A 14,988-nucleotide genomic window follows, 5' to 3' on the forward strand; every position below is an offset into this window, starting at 1 on the left:
GCTGGGTTACCTAGGAGTGAGCAGGCAGGAGCCAGAGTGCAAGCGTGTGAGAACAGTGAATGACCAACCTTCGCATTATGGTGAGCACCCATGATGTGATTGTAACACCTGGACATTGGAAGCAGCATCTTCTCATGCAGCATTTGTGCATGCGAGTAATGTATAAAAACGATAAGCTGATGTTTGGAGACCAGGTGGCTACCAAACATGGAAATTCGTTTTTTGAAGCCAAAATTATGTTTCGTTTAGGAAAGATATTTAGAAAAGTGGGTTTATTTGCCCAAAATAGAAGAGGCATCTGACAGAAAAATGTTTATTTTCACAAAGTAAAATGCTAATAAAGACAAAATATTTGCATTTAAAAAACATGTTTAAAGCTGATAGTTGAATAACAATTTAAGTTGAGTTGGGAAGACTTAGGGGCATATTTATACTATGTTTGCGCCATATATGCGTTTTTTTTACGCAAATCTGGCGCAAACTTAACTCCATATTTGTATTTTGATGCTAGACCCGTCCAGCGTCAAAATATTGGAGTTAACGTCATTTTTGGGATGCGGAAAACTACCTTGCATCAATGAGATGCAAGTTAGGCATTCCCGGGCAAAAAAATGCTTCTAAGGCCTTTTCGCCTTATTTATCCTCCCGTGCAAAAATCACGCATAGGAGGAGGAGGGCCTTAAATAATGGTGCTAAGCCTGTTTAGCGCTACTATTTAATGCCTGGGTCAGGTCAGGCGTTAGGGGACATGTGGGCCATTTTCCATGGTCAGAGGCCATGGAACCAGCCCACAGGTTCCCTTCCCTGCACCCAGGGACACCCCCACCCACACCTGGAGGACACCTAAGGATGGATATTTTTCACTTTCTTTTTTTAAAAGTGCCATAGAGGGCCTAACTTGGCCTAACTTGGCCCCCCTACATGGCACTGTGCCCAATGGCCATGCCCAGGGGACCTAAGTCCCCTGGGCATGGCCATTGGTCAGGGGAGGCATGACTCCTGTCTTTACTAAGACTGAAGTCATGCCCATGGAGGTTGTGCATCAAAAAATGATGCTAGTCAGGTTAGTGTCATTTTTCTGACTCTAACCTGACTAGCGCCATTCTTTGACATACAACCTCCTGTTTCCCCTACGCCTCCCCCACTTGGTTGGCATCATTTATTTTGATGCGAATCGGGCCTTACTGCCAGCTAACGTCATTTCTTAAATATGACGCCTGGCTGGCATCCAGGAATGGTGCTACCCGGCGGTAAACTTTTTGACGCAAACCTGCGCTAACGCAGGTTTGCGTCAAAAATAATAAATCCGGGCCTTATTGCTCTGGTTATGCACTTTGTGCTAAAGTGTGTGCTCTGCTTCAGATATTATTTCATTAGGCATATAGAGGTATTCCATACTGCATACTGACAATGTTCTTTCGGACATCTCTATGGTCACTATTGTACAGTGATAAAAATTTGTTGGTAGATCAGAATGCATTTCCTTGAGTAGAAGTAGGTTTCATTATATAAAATGGTGAGCACCTTGCTGTAGTGTAAGTATGTATGCTACTAATGTTAATCTAGCCTATATGCACCTTTGTATTCTGATCTATCCTACTATCTACTGACTCTTTTCAACTGTTTCTAAATGACGTTGGAACTACTCAATTCTGACAATACATATTAAGTAATGTAGAGAACTAAATAATCTTTATTGTTTGGTTAATTAAAACTGTAACAAAGTTACTTAAATTATCAAAAAGTCAGTAGTTCCCGAAAACCATGACTGCTAATTTATATGTCATAGGAATCTAAAACCAACCATATTATACCATTAAACTTGCTCAAAAATCAATATTCAATAACGTCTAATTGAAAATCAGCCTTATAGTACGATTCATGTATCATTGTTCCAATGTGTCTCGCTTAGCCTCATCATTTATCGTCCGCTGTAGATAAATCATTTAACCAGTGACCTAATGATCTAAAATGTTCTCATCCGAAGTGGAAGCCATAAACAACTCAAACAATTCATTTGTCCTTTCATTTCATTCCTCAAAGTACTGCACTGCCTTTCGTGTAAGAGCAAAAACATTTTATTTGAGCATCATCTGGATTAAGGATTCATATTATCGCCGACCTACCTGTGCCTACGCCTCTAGCCAAAACGCTTTTTTAAAGTAATGTCACACAAGCTTGCGGGGCATACGCAGATTAAGTTATAAAGTTTTCATTTTCAGAACCGCATAGCCTACATGTCCTTGGCTCCTTATGTTTCCTGGATGGTTGATCTTCAAGTGTTGGAATCTGGCCAAAAAGTATCGCCATCAGCCTTCGCTTTGCACAAGTGGACAAAGTCAGGTTTAGATACGCAGCTGCTTTCGTCCTATCATAGTTATTGATAGTCATCCAGGCATGAAATCGGTTACTAAAGATGTTTTTATCTTCCACAATGGAATGCAGTTTTGCCTCTCTATTTACCACTTGCCTGAAGGTAGAAAAGAGCAGATTCTTGTCCCAAAGCTCCGCAATGTTTGTCAGTTCTAACAACGTGAAAAGATATTTGTGATGGCTGGAGGAAGGATCGATAGCCATGGCAGTCCATAAGGCGTTATTTAACGGATTGCCATCGCTCATTCTAATTTTGTACCGATATTTTATTGTGGTATATTTTCTTCTCAGTAGCTGGCCTGCGAGGCTGAATTAGAAGCAAACTTGCGCTGGGGAGGCATTTTTTGCAAACCTGAACACTGCCTTATTCGTGGTGATTTTCAATCAATCAATCAATCAATCAATCAAAAAAATTATAGAGCGCGCTACTCACCCGTGAGGGTCTCAAGGCAAGAGGGGTTAAGGGGGGGAGGAAAGGGGGTCACTATTCGAAAAGCCATGTCTTGAGGTTTTTTCTGAAAAGCAAGAGGTCTTGGGTTTTGCGAAGGTTGGTGGGGAGGGAGTTCCAGGTCTTGGGGGCGAGTTAGGAGAAGGACCTGCCTCCAGTGGTGGTGCGTTGGAAGCGGGGGATTGTGGCTAGTGCAAGGTCGGCGGACCGGAGGTGGCGTGTGGGAGTGTGGAAGTTCACTCTCTCGTTGAGGTAGGTTGGGCCGGTGTTGTGGAGGGATTTGTGTGCGTGGATGAGGATCTTGAAGGTGATCCTCTTGTCTATGGGGAGCCAGTGAAGGGATTTGAGGTGTGGTGTGATGTATTCGTGGCGGGGGAGGTTCAGGATGAGGCGTGTGGCTGTGTTCTGAATTCTCTGGAGTTTGCGTTTGAGTGTGGTGCCGGCGTAGAGGGTGTTACCGTAGTCTAGCCTGCTGCTGATGAGTGCGTGGGTGAGGTCTTCCTGGTCTCTGTGGGAATCCATTTGAAAGTTTTTTTCAGCGTGCGGAGTGTGTGGAAACAGTAGGAGGTGACTGCGTTGATTTGCTGGGTCATGGAGAGGGAGGTGTCTAGGATGATGCCGAGGTTGCGTGCGTGGTTTGCGGGGGTGGGTGCGGGGCCTAGGGTGGTGGGCCACCAGGAGTCATCGCATATGGTTTTGTTGGGGCCGAAAATGATGATTGCTGTTTTGTTGGAGTTGAGCTTGAGGTGATTTGATCCAGGTGGCGGTGTCAAGGAGTGCAGTGTGGAGGTTGGTTTTGGCGGTGGTGGGGTTACGGGTGAGGGAGATAATGAATTGGGTGCCATCTGTGTAGGAGAGGATGGTGATTCCGTGCGGTCGGAGGATGTTGGCGAGAGGGGTCATGTAAATGTTGAAGAGAGTGGGGCTGAGGGAGGACCCTTGGGGGACTCCGCAGATGATTTTGGTAGCAGTGGAGTGGAAGGGTGGGAGGCAGACTTTTTGGGTTCTATCGGTGAGGAATGAGGTGAGCCAGTCTAGGGCTTTGTGTCGAATTCCTGTGTTGTGGAGGCGTGTGCAGAATGTGTGGTGGCAGACAGTGTCAAAGGCCGCGGAGAGGTCTAGGAGGATGAGTGCGATGGTCTCGCCCTTGTCGACTCTGGTTCTGATGTCATCGATACATGCGATGAGGGCGGTTTCTGTGCTGTGGTTCTTGCGGAACCCGGATTGAGAGGGGTCGAGTGCGTTGTTTTCCTCCAGGAAGTGGGATAAGTGGGCATTAACTAGTTTCTCTGCGACCTTGGTGGGGAAAGGGAGGTGAGAGATGGGGCGGTAGTCGGAGAGGTCTTCCGGGTTGGCTTTGGGCTTTTTTAAGAGTGCAGTGATTTCTGTGTGCTTCCAGAGTTGGGTGGGTGAGAGGCGTGTGTGGTCGGTGTGTGTGGAATGAAGCTGTTGTGTATGTTCAGGATTTTGTGGTGGAAATGGTTGGAGAGGGAGTCGCAGAGGGCTTATGTGTGTGTGGGGTCTATGTTGCTGGCTTTGTGTTTGGATAGCTCTTTAATGATGGTGAAGAGTTCTTTGCTGTTTTGGGAGTTGTTGTCAATGCGTTCCTTGTAGTGTGCTCTTTTGGTGCTGTGTATGAGTTGGTGGTGCGTGCAAATCGAGTTTTTGAGGGTGGAGAAGTTGGTTGTTGAGGGTTCTTGTCGCCAGGCTTTGTCCGCTTGGCGGCATTTGCACTTGGAGTCTTGGAGTTCAGTGGTGAACCATGGGGCGTTCTTGATGTTGCGGGCGGTGACGTTTTTTCTGAGGGGGCTAGTGTGTCTGCGCTGGTCGTGATCCATTTAGAGAGTTTTTGGGCCGCGGCGTTGGGGTCGTTGGTGTGGGGGGGTTATGCGTCAGTTGGGAGTTCAGGCGTTCTGCAGGGATCTTGTCCCACATGTGGTAAGGTGTGGTGTGTTGCTGGTGGTGCGTGGGGGGTTTGGCGAAGGAGAAGTGGACGCAGTGGTGGTCCGTCCAGTGGAGTTCGGTGGTGTGGATGTAGGTTATGTTTTGGCTTGAGGTGAAGATTGCGTCAAGTGTGTGTCCTGCTGAGTGGGTGGGTGCTGTGACCAGTTGTTTGAGTCCTAGGTTGGCGAGGTTGTCTATGAGGGAGGAAGAGTTGTGGTCTTGAAGGTTCTCCAAATGAAAGTTGAAGTCACCGAGGAGGATGTAGTTTGTGGAGGTGAGGGCGTGCGTGCTGACGGTGTCGGCGATGGTGTCACAGAAAGCGGGGTGTGGTCCTGGGGGTCTGTAAATTAGTGTACCTCTGAGGGTGGTGTTGTTGTTAATGTGAATTAGGAAGTGCATGTGTTCTGTGCTGTCGATGGTGTCTTGGGAGTTTGTGGTGACTTTAATGGTGTCCTTGTGCAGGATGGCGATACCACCTCCTGGCTTGTTAAGGCAGTCTTTGCGTTGGAGTTTGTATCCCATAGGGGTGGCTGTGGCTATGTCGGGCTCTAAGGAGTGGTTCGTCCAGGTTTCCGTGAGGAAGACGATGTCCGGTGAGTGTGATGAGATCCCAGAGTTCTATGGCATGTTTGTGTAGGGAGTTTAGGAGCAGGCAGTGAGATGGGTTTGGTGGGTGCTGTTGTTGTGTTGTAGGATGGTTTTGCTGTGGTGTTGTTGTGGGGTGCGTTCAGGTTGAGAGGTGTTATGTGGTGGGGTCGGTTGTGGGTGCGGGGGGGGTGCGGGTGTTTATTGCGTTGAGGTATTTGTGTTTTGCGGGGGTGCTGGGGTTGGTGTGGGGTGCGTGGGGTGTAGAGCAGGAGAAATGGCAGGTGTAGCAGGTGCAGGGGCCCTGTATGTGTGTGGGGCTGGATTGGGTGCAGGTGGGGTGAGGTCCTGGGTTGAGGGAGTGGAGGGTGAGAGGGGAGTAAAGTTGTCTGGGGGGGTCTTGGCTGGGGGGGCCAGGGAGACTGGTGCTGGGCACGGGTCAGGAGCGGATGGGCGCAGACGCCAGTGGGGCGGCCACACAGCGGCCACCATTAAGAGGGTGGGGTGGGAGGGTGGAGCAGCTGGGAGGAGGGAGGGGGCCAATGGGTGAGCACGGGGGCGGGCCGCAGGGGAGGCAGCGGCAGGGGAGAAGGAGATTGGCCGAAGCCGGAGGGCAGAAAAACGGGCGAGAGAGCGAGGCAAGAGGTGAGCACGGGTGAGGCAGGGGGGCAGAAAGCGCGGAGAGCGGAGCGCTGAGAGGAGAAGGCAAAACGGGCAAAAACACACAAATAAAAAGGCATAGACAGGGTACTATGGAGCATAAAAGGCATAAACAGAATGCAAGGAATTTCAGAAAAAAACACACAAGGATGACTTACACGGTCGTCGGAGATCGGAGAAGCCTACCACTAGGCACCAGGGATGAGGCACAGGGGGGAGCCTGCGGGTGGAGGAGGACCTCGAACTGCTGTCTAGGTGGCAGTCAGACTGATCAGGGGCACTGGGGCAGGCTGGTGGAGCCAAGTGGACTCCTGGCCAGAAACAGGTCACGGGGACACACGGGGCTCCGCTCAGCGGCCGCCATTAAGAGGGTGAGGTGGGAGGGTGGAGCAGCTGGGAGGAGGGAGGGGGCCATTGGGTGTGCGCGGGGGCAGGCCTGCATGGGAGGCTGCGGCAGGGGAGAAGGGGAGCGGCCGGAGCAGGAGGGCAGAAAAATGGGTGAGAAAGAGAGAGAGCGAGGTGAGAGGTGAGCATGGGGGGCAGGCGGGCAGAAAGCGCAGAGAGCGGAGCGCTGAGAGGAGAAGGCAAAACGGGCAAAAACACAGCAAACTAAAGAGTAAAACTAAAGAGTAAAATATGGCATATATAAACACATATAAAAGGCATAGACAGGGTACTATAGAACATAAAAGGCATAAACGGAATGCAAGGAATTTCTGAAAAAAACACACAAGGATGACTTACACGGTCGTCGGAGATCGGAGAAGCCTACCACTAGTCACCAGGGATGAGGCACAGGCAGGAGCCTGCGGGTGGAGGAGGGCCTCAAACTGCTGTCCAGGCGGCAGTCAGACAGATCAGGGGCACGGGGGCAGGCTGGTGGAGCCAAGTGGACTCCTGGTCAGTGGCTCCATTTTCAATTTATCAATTTTCAATTTATCCAAGAACAACGCATCCGTCCCATGCAAGACAATGCTTGCATAAGCTATTGTTGGAAGTAATTTAGCCACCATCCATCTTTTTACAGAGAATACAAAATGCATTGTTTAATCATTTTGCTTTCTTGGTGTTGTAATGTCTGTGTTCCATGAAACTTACCTTGTTGTGTATGTGCACTCCCAGATATATGTAACCATTAACCTCCTATAGTCACATCATCCAGGCAGATCTTCGTCGTCTGACCAATTTGGTTTCTGATAATAATTGTTTTGTTTTAGTTACGTTCATTTCCAATATATTTGCTTTAACATACTTGTTTAATTCAGAGACTGATCTTTGCATCCCGATTTTCGATGGACTCAACAGCACAACGTCATCTGCGAAGGAGAGGTGTGACAGATCAGGGGGTCCTGACGTGGGGCATGCAAATTTACATAATCTAACTTCTTGGATAAATCAGCCATGAACAAATTGAAAAGATGAGGGGCCAGCACACTCCCTTGCTTCAGCCCCTTTTCTGTTGGAATATTCCTCGAAAGCCTTGAACCATCACCCGGTGTTACCCGTATCAAAGTTCTTGTGTAGAGTTGTTAAGTGGCCCGCAAGAGGTTTGCTTGGATGTTCATCGCCTTCAATTTTTGCCACAGTATCCCTCTATCGACACAGTTGAATGTGGATTTAAAATCTATAAAACAAACGGACAACTTTTTCATTCGCCGCATACACTTATCCTCTCATAGGATTAGCGCTAGAATGTTCGTTGTGCCAAAGCCTCTTCTAAAGCCTGTTTGATAAAGAGGTACCAAGTTGTTTGTGGTCGACCACACAATCAGGTCCCATAGAATTAGAGAGGTGTAATAATTGGCTTCAGCATCTATTAACAATATAAGCCTATAATTGGTAGGGACAGATCGATTGGGTGTATTATTGAACCTCTCCAACTCATTGGTATGGTACTGGTACTGGTACAACTTCTCTATATAGAGGAGATAACACATTTGCCCAGTACTGAGGATCCAATTTAAAAATGGCCTGTGGCATACCATTCGGCCCAGGGACTCTGTTGCTCTGTCCTGCTAGGGGGATAATTAGCTTCCTCATGATTGGTAGGGTTAAGTCGATTTTCCGATGGGCAATTGGATATACTACCATCCATCTCCCTGAGATTCCTTGTGTTTATTAATTCGATTGAGACAGATGCTTCAGTTGCAGCTCTTTTTAATTTACCCGCAGATGATCTTTTTTTTTAATAACCACATTTTGTTCTTCCAGAGTGCTCAGCGGCCCAAGATCTAGATTGCTATTTAATACAGCAGTCAAGGGGCACAAGATAAGGTGCTGAGAAGCAGTGGTTATTTGCACATCTCTGAATTCTGGGGTCCCCATACTAGCATGTGAATTACAGGGCATTTCTCAAATAGACTTATTTTTTGCACACTGTCTTACATTTGGAAGGAAAAAATGTAGAGAAAGATAAGGGGCAATAACATTTGTTCTGCTATTCTGTATTGCCCCAAGTCTCTCGATAAAAATGGTACCTCACTTGTGTGGGTAGGCCTAATACCTGTGACAGGAAACGCAACATGGACAAATCACATTTTTACATTGAAATCTGACGTGGCTTTTGGAAAGTGCCTAGCATGGGCTTTGGCCCCTAGCTCAGCCGGCACCTAAGCAAACCTACCAAACCTTTGCATTTTTTAAAACTAGACACATAGGGGAATCCAGGATGGGGTGACTTGTGGGGCTCACACCAGGTTCTGTTACCCTGAATCCTTTGCAAACCTCAAAATTTGGCAAGTAAAACAGTTTTCCCTTACATTTTGGTGCTGCAAAGTTCCGGAATCCGAGAGGAGCCACAAACCTAGCAAACCTATACATTTGTGAAAACTAGACATCTAGGGGAATTCAGAATAGGGTAACTTGTGGGGCTCTAACCAGGTTCTGTTACCCAAAATCCTTTGCAAACCTCAAAATGTGACAAAAAAACACTTTTTCCTCACATTGCGGTGATGGAAAGTTCTGGAATATGAGAGAAGCCACAAATTTCCTTCCACCCAGCATTTCCCCAAGTCTCCTGTTAAAATGGTACCTCACTTGTGTTGGTAGGCCTAGTGCCCCAAAATGCAACATGTACATTGAAAACTGATGTGTTTTATGGAAAGTGCCTAGCTGTGGATTTTGATATCTAGCCCAGCCTCTGCCTAGGGAACCTACAAAAACTGTGCATTTTTTCAAACTAGACACCTAGGGGAATCCAAGATGGGGTAACTTGTGGCGCTCTCACCAGGTTCTGCTACCCAGAATCCTTTGCAAACCTCAATATTTGGCAAAAAAACACTTTTTCCTCACATTTCTGTGATAGAAAGTTCTGGAATCTTAGAGGAGCCACAAATTTCCTTCCACCCAAGTCTCCCGATAAAAATGGTACCTCACTTGTGTGGGTAGGCCTAGTGCCCGTGTCAGGAATAGATCACACAATGGTCAATGTTGGTCCTTACATGAGGGCAACTGTTGACCCTGGGGTGATCCATTCCTGATGCAGGCACTGGGTACAGGCACTCAAGTGGGGTAGCTTTTTTATCAGAACAGGTGGGGAAACACTGGGTGGTAGGAATTTTGTGGATCCCAGCATATTCCTGTAGTTTGTGTGACAGAAATGCACTGAAAAATAGAGTTTTTATTCAACATTTCAGCTTTGTAGTGTATTCTGGGTAAGAAAATTTGGGCAATCCACACAAGTCACACCTCTGTGGACTCCCAACGATGTCTAGTTTCCAGAAATGTCTGGGTTTGTTGGTTTCTCTATATGGCCGTCGAACCTAGGACCAAAAACGCAGGAGACTGCCTTACAAAACCAGGTTGTTTTGTGATAGATAATTTTGAAGTCTCCACAATATGATTTGGGCGGTGGAATTTGGGGCTGAACTAAATTGGGGAGCTTCCAAGAGAGCACTCTCTCTGTGCTTGCTGCCACATGCACCTGTTCTCTGGGTTGGGCTAACCCGCTATTGTCCTGCTGCACAGACTGTACTTGCAAAGGGACAGCAGGACTGTCTTCATCACCTCCCTCATAATCACTAGAAGAGGAGTTATGGAATGGGACTCCTCTGACTGAAAAATCACTCCCAGAGACTGTGCCATTGTCCTACCCCTCAGATGGTGTCTCAGTATCTGCTGTCTCACTCTCTGATCCTATGTCAGAGCTGTCCTCTATAACCAGAGTTAGGGCCCCCAGGGAAACCATACAGCTGTTAAAAAAATGATTGCCCCACAGGGGGTCGCCCTGCTCACGGGTGACCCCCTGTCAATTTCATTATTTTTTTTTAAATGTTTTTTTTTTTACCCCCGCGTGGGCCGCCATCGGAAGCGATTGTGGCCCCCAGGAATAAACCTACCTTTTTAAAAAAAATTACCCCTGGGGGGAACCGGCCTGTTTTCCAAGGGGGCTGACCACGCCCAAGTGAATTCCCTTGTGCCTAGTGGGGGTTTCCTAGCCCTCGATCGCAGCTGCGATCAAGGGCAGGAAACCCGTTCAGGCAGGCCTTGTTTGAAAGGGGATAATATCCCCTTTCAAACTAGGCCTTCCCGAATGTCAGGAAGGCCAGTTTGGGCCTGTTTTCCGCACCAGAGCAGGAAGCAGCCGCTTCCTCCTTCGGTGGGGAAAACAGATAGTGACGTCAGTGTGCCTCGCAGCATGCTGATGTCACAAAGGGGCGGGTGGGGGGCGGGGGACACACTGAAGATCTTCCGTGTCTCCCTGAGTTTTTTTTATGAAAAAAAAATCTTTCAATGCGATGCATCGTAGGATTTTTTACCCCCTCCCTGGTGTCGGCTACTGGTCGTGACCTGCACCAGGGAGGTAGTGCAGGCGTCAGCCAGTGGAGGAGAATCATTTTGCATCCTTTCTTCCACAGCTATTATGACACACATCATGGAATCCGCCGAAATTCAGACACCCACAAAACACCGCCACACCAAAGGTCAGCGATAAACTGGCAGACACAAATCCTCCACCTCCACGCCAACAGAAACACGCCCATGCTATTACGACCCACAAATCCACGCGGCGGTCTTTCAACCGCGGTATTCCATTGGCGGTACACACCGCCGCGCTCAAAATACACACACATCTCCAAAACACCGCCACATTGGACAATTCCAAATACACACACCTGATACACATACACACACCACTCCCACACACCCAACACAATATAAAACACACAAACCCCTACAACCAGAAATTCTGAGAGAAGGCCAGAGAGACAGCACAGCTATTGACAACCCCATCACACAGAGGCACACAACACCATCACCCACACAACATCCACGCACAAAACACCACATACCACTACACTCACCACACTCATCAACACATACACCACCCCACACATCACACATAACACCCCATGTCACGCCAAAGACACCCCCGCTTCTCTGAGGAGGAGCTCAGGGTCATGGTGGAGGAAATCGTACGGGTAGAGCCACAGCTATTTGGCTCACAGGTACAGCACACATCAATAGCCAGGAAGATGGAGCTATGGCGCAGATTAGTGGACAGGGTCAACGCCGTGGGACAGCACCCAAGAAATAGGGAGGACATCAGGAAGAGGTGGAACGACCTACGGGGGAAGGTGCGTTCAACGCTCTCCAGGCACAACATCGCGGTGCAGCGGACTGGCAGCGGACCCCCACCTCCTCCCCCACAACTAACAACATGGGAGGAGCAAGTCCTGACCATCTTGCATCCTGAGGGCCTCGGAGGAGTCGGTGGAGGATGGGACACTGGTAAGTCAAATCTTATCTATCACATCCCCCACCCTACCTGCATGCTATCACACACCCCCACCCTCACACCCTCCCCTATCACCCCAAATCCTCACCAATCTACACATGACACCAAGCACCCATCCCAACACCAAGCCCTGCATGACACAACTAAGCATGGGCACCCCTCACCAAAGCATGCCCACTGCACATACCCAGAACACCCCCCCAACCATCATCACACAAGCCCCCACACAGGAATGCCTGCACTGGGGATCAGGCACACCCAACCATTGCACACTATTACACACACAGATGCAATAATCATGTGCTTATACCCCTGCAGTAACCCGAAGGAACGTCACCACACCAGAGGGTCCAGACAACACCACTCCACCCCCAGAAGAGGCCCACAGTGACGACAGCAGCTCTTCCCCACTGGATCCGGATGACCAGCCCGGACCATTGTGGGCCTCAGGACAGTCGGTTCCCCTTGCCCAGCCACAGCCCAACACCGAGCTGCCACCCTCTGGTAACACCAGCACAGCACCCACCCAGCGGGCCCAAACCTCCCTACCCAGGACAGGTCAATCAGCGGTGTGTCCACCACTACAGGTTACCCAGGATAACCCACCACCCCAACAAAAACAGGGACCTGGGGGCAGTGGTAGTGGGCACACGGTCCATGGGACGGAGGCACAGGAACACCAGTGAACTGGGAGAGCTGCTGTGCGACAGAGGGAGGACAGGCCAAGGGAACCAACACTCCACGAGGCCCTATCCTCCATCATGGGAGCATACCACCACTCCCAGGAGACGATGGCCACGGTCCTGGACAAGTTTCAGGAGACCCTGCGTCTGCAGGACGAACTGTATTTGGGGTTCAGGGAGGAGCTCAGGACCATCAGCTCCGCCCTGGGCACCATCGTAGGGGTGCTGACGGACATTCAAAATACCTTGAGGGACACTGTGGCACTCCAAGGGGCCCCTGACACTAGCCAAGACGACGAACTGCCCACCACCTCCGCCGGCGCTAGTGCACAGGACACCCCCCCACAGGACCAACACACCAGCACCCCTTCCCCTGCAGACGGACAACCACCACGCAAGCGGTCCCTGAGATCCAGGAACAGGACAGGGCAAGATGGCAAGACCCCCGCCAGGAAATACGACCACCCTGATTGTCCCCCCACTGTCCCACTTTGTCACCCTGTCCAGATTGGAACTGCCCCAGCTCCACTTCCAATGTCCAGATGGGCAGTGCACCTGTGAGACGAATAGACTGGACTCTGCCATGGACATTCCTCCACCATCACCCATCACCATTTTACAACCTTCCTTGCTTTTTTTAGCACTTAAATAAACACCCTTGAAAGCCAAAAAAATCTTGAGTCAGTCTATGATTTGGAACTTTGTATTATCAATTACAGTGTCATAATGGGTTACCCATTGTAAGGCTAACATACCAATGTCACACATCACAAGCCCTTGAAGGATGCAAGCAGTTGACACGTAGGTTACCACACTTGTGAAACTGAAACTGAAGGGTACAACTCAATTAACAAATAGTTAGTGAAATGTAGGTACTGGATAGAGGTAGACGTGTGAAAGGTAATGTAATTTTAAACCAGAAAATGTTCTCACCTGTGTGTCACTGGAAATATTGCTGTATGACTGACTCCCTGTTGTCGTTTTCTTCTTCCTCAGCTTCATCCTCATCACTATCCACTGGCTCCACAGGCTCCACAGCTGCCACAACACCGTCATCTGGATCATCCTCCTGCAGAAAAGGCACCTGGCGTCGCAATGCCAAATTATGGAGCATGGAGCAGGCGATGATGATGTCGCACACCTTCTTCGGTGAGTAGAATAGGGATCCACCTGTCATATGGAGGCACCTGAACCTGGCCTTAAGAAGGATGAAGGTGCATTCGATTACCCTCCTAGTCTGCCCATGGGCATCATTGTACCGTTCCTCTGCCCTGGTCCTGGGATTCCTCACTGGGGTCAATAGCCACAAAAGGTTGGGGTAACCAGAGTCCCCCAATAACCATACACGGTGCCTCTGGAGTTGGCCCATCATATCAGGGATGCTGCTATTCCGCAGGATGTATGCGTCATGCACAGAGCCAGGGAACATAGCATTTACCTGCAAGATGTACTGGTCTGCCAAACAGACCATCTGAACATTCATGGAATGATAACTCTTCCGGTTTCTGTACACCTGTTCACTTCTGCGGGGGGGACCAGAGCTACGTGGGTCCCATCAATGGCACCTATGACGTTGGGGATATGTCCAAGGGCATAGAAGTCACCTTTCACTGTAGGCAAATCCTCCACCTCAGGGAAAATGATGTATCTCCTTACGTGTTTCAGCAGGGTAGACAACACTCTGGACAGCACGTTGGAAAACATAGGCTGGGACATCCCTGATGCCATGGCCACTGTTGTCTGAAATTACCCACTTGCAAGGAAATGGAGCACTGACAGCACCTGCACGTCAGGGGGGATTCCAGTGGGATGGCGGATTGGTGGCATCAGGTCTGGCTCCAACTGGGTACATAGTTCCTGGATTGTGGCACGGTCAAACCGGTAGGTGACGATGATGTGTCTTTCTTCCATTGTCAACAGGTCCACCAGCGGTCGGTACACCGGAGGATTCCGCCATCTTCTCATATGTCCCAGCTGACGGTGCCTAAGAAGGACAACAGCGAAGAACAAGTCACTATTCCTCCAGGTATATACCCACAGTTACATACAAGACTACACCAGACAAAAAACCCTTCCTGCATGTGGGTTGAGTATAGGCCTAGCTATGTGTGACGCAATAGTAAATGAAGCCAGGTGGGCGCCTGAAATGGCGGCTGCCTGACCTCTAAACTGGGACAATGGGATTGTGGGGTAACTGCGCTGGCGTTGCACACCGTCGCGGTAGGCGGTCGTAGACCGCGGCGCAATGCTGCATTGGTTAATATTGGACCCTATGGGTCCCAGGAGCCAATGAGCAGGTGCGCCGGCGGTGATGATGCGCACCGCCGCGGACGTCACCGCCGCGGACGTCACCGCCATTTTCTATCTGTTCAATCACTAGATAGCTGACCTTCGACAGGAGAGGACCTACACTGCTAGTGCTGCTGTGACCTCGGTCTGGAAGCGACGATGGCTGCTGCATCTGGGGAAGGGGCCCCTGCCTTCACTGCACAGGAGTTGGAGAAACTTGTTGATGGGGTCCTCCCCCAGTACACGCTACTGTACGGTCCTCCAGACCA

Source organism: Pleurodeles waltl, chromosome 7 (assembly GCF_031143425.1).
Source record: "Pleurodeles waltl isolate 20211129_DDA chromosome 7, aPleWal1.hap1.20221129, whole genome shotgun sequence".
Classification (NCBI taxonomy): Eukaryota; Metazoa; Chordata; class Amphibia; order Caudata; family Salamandridae; genus Pleurodeles; species Pleurodeles waltl.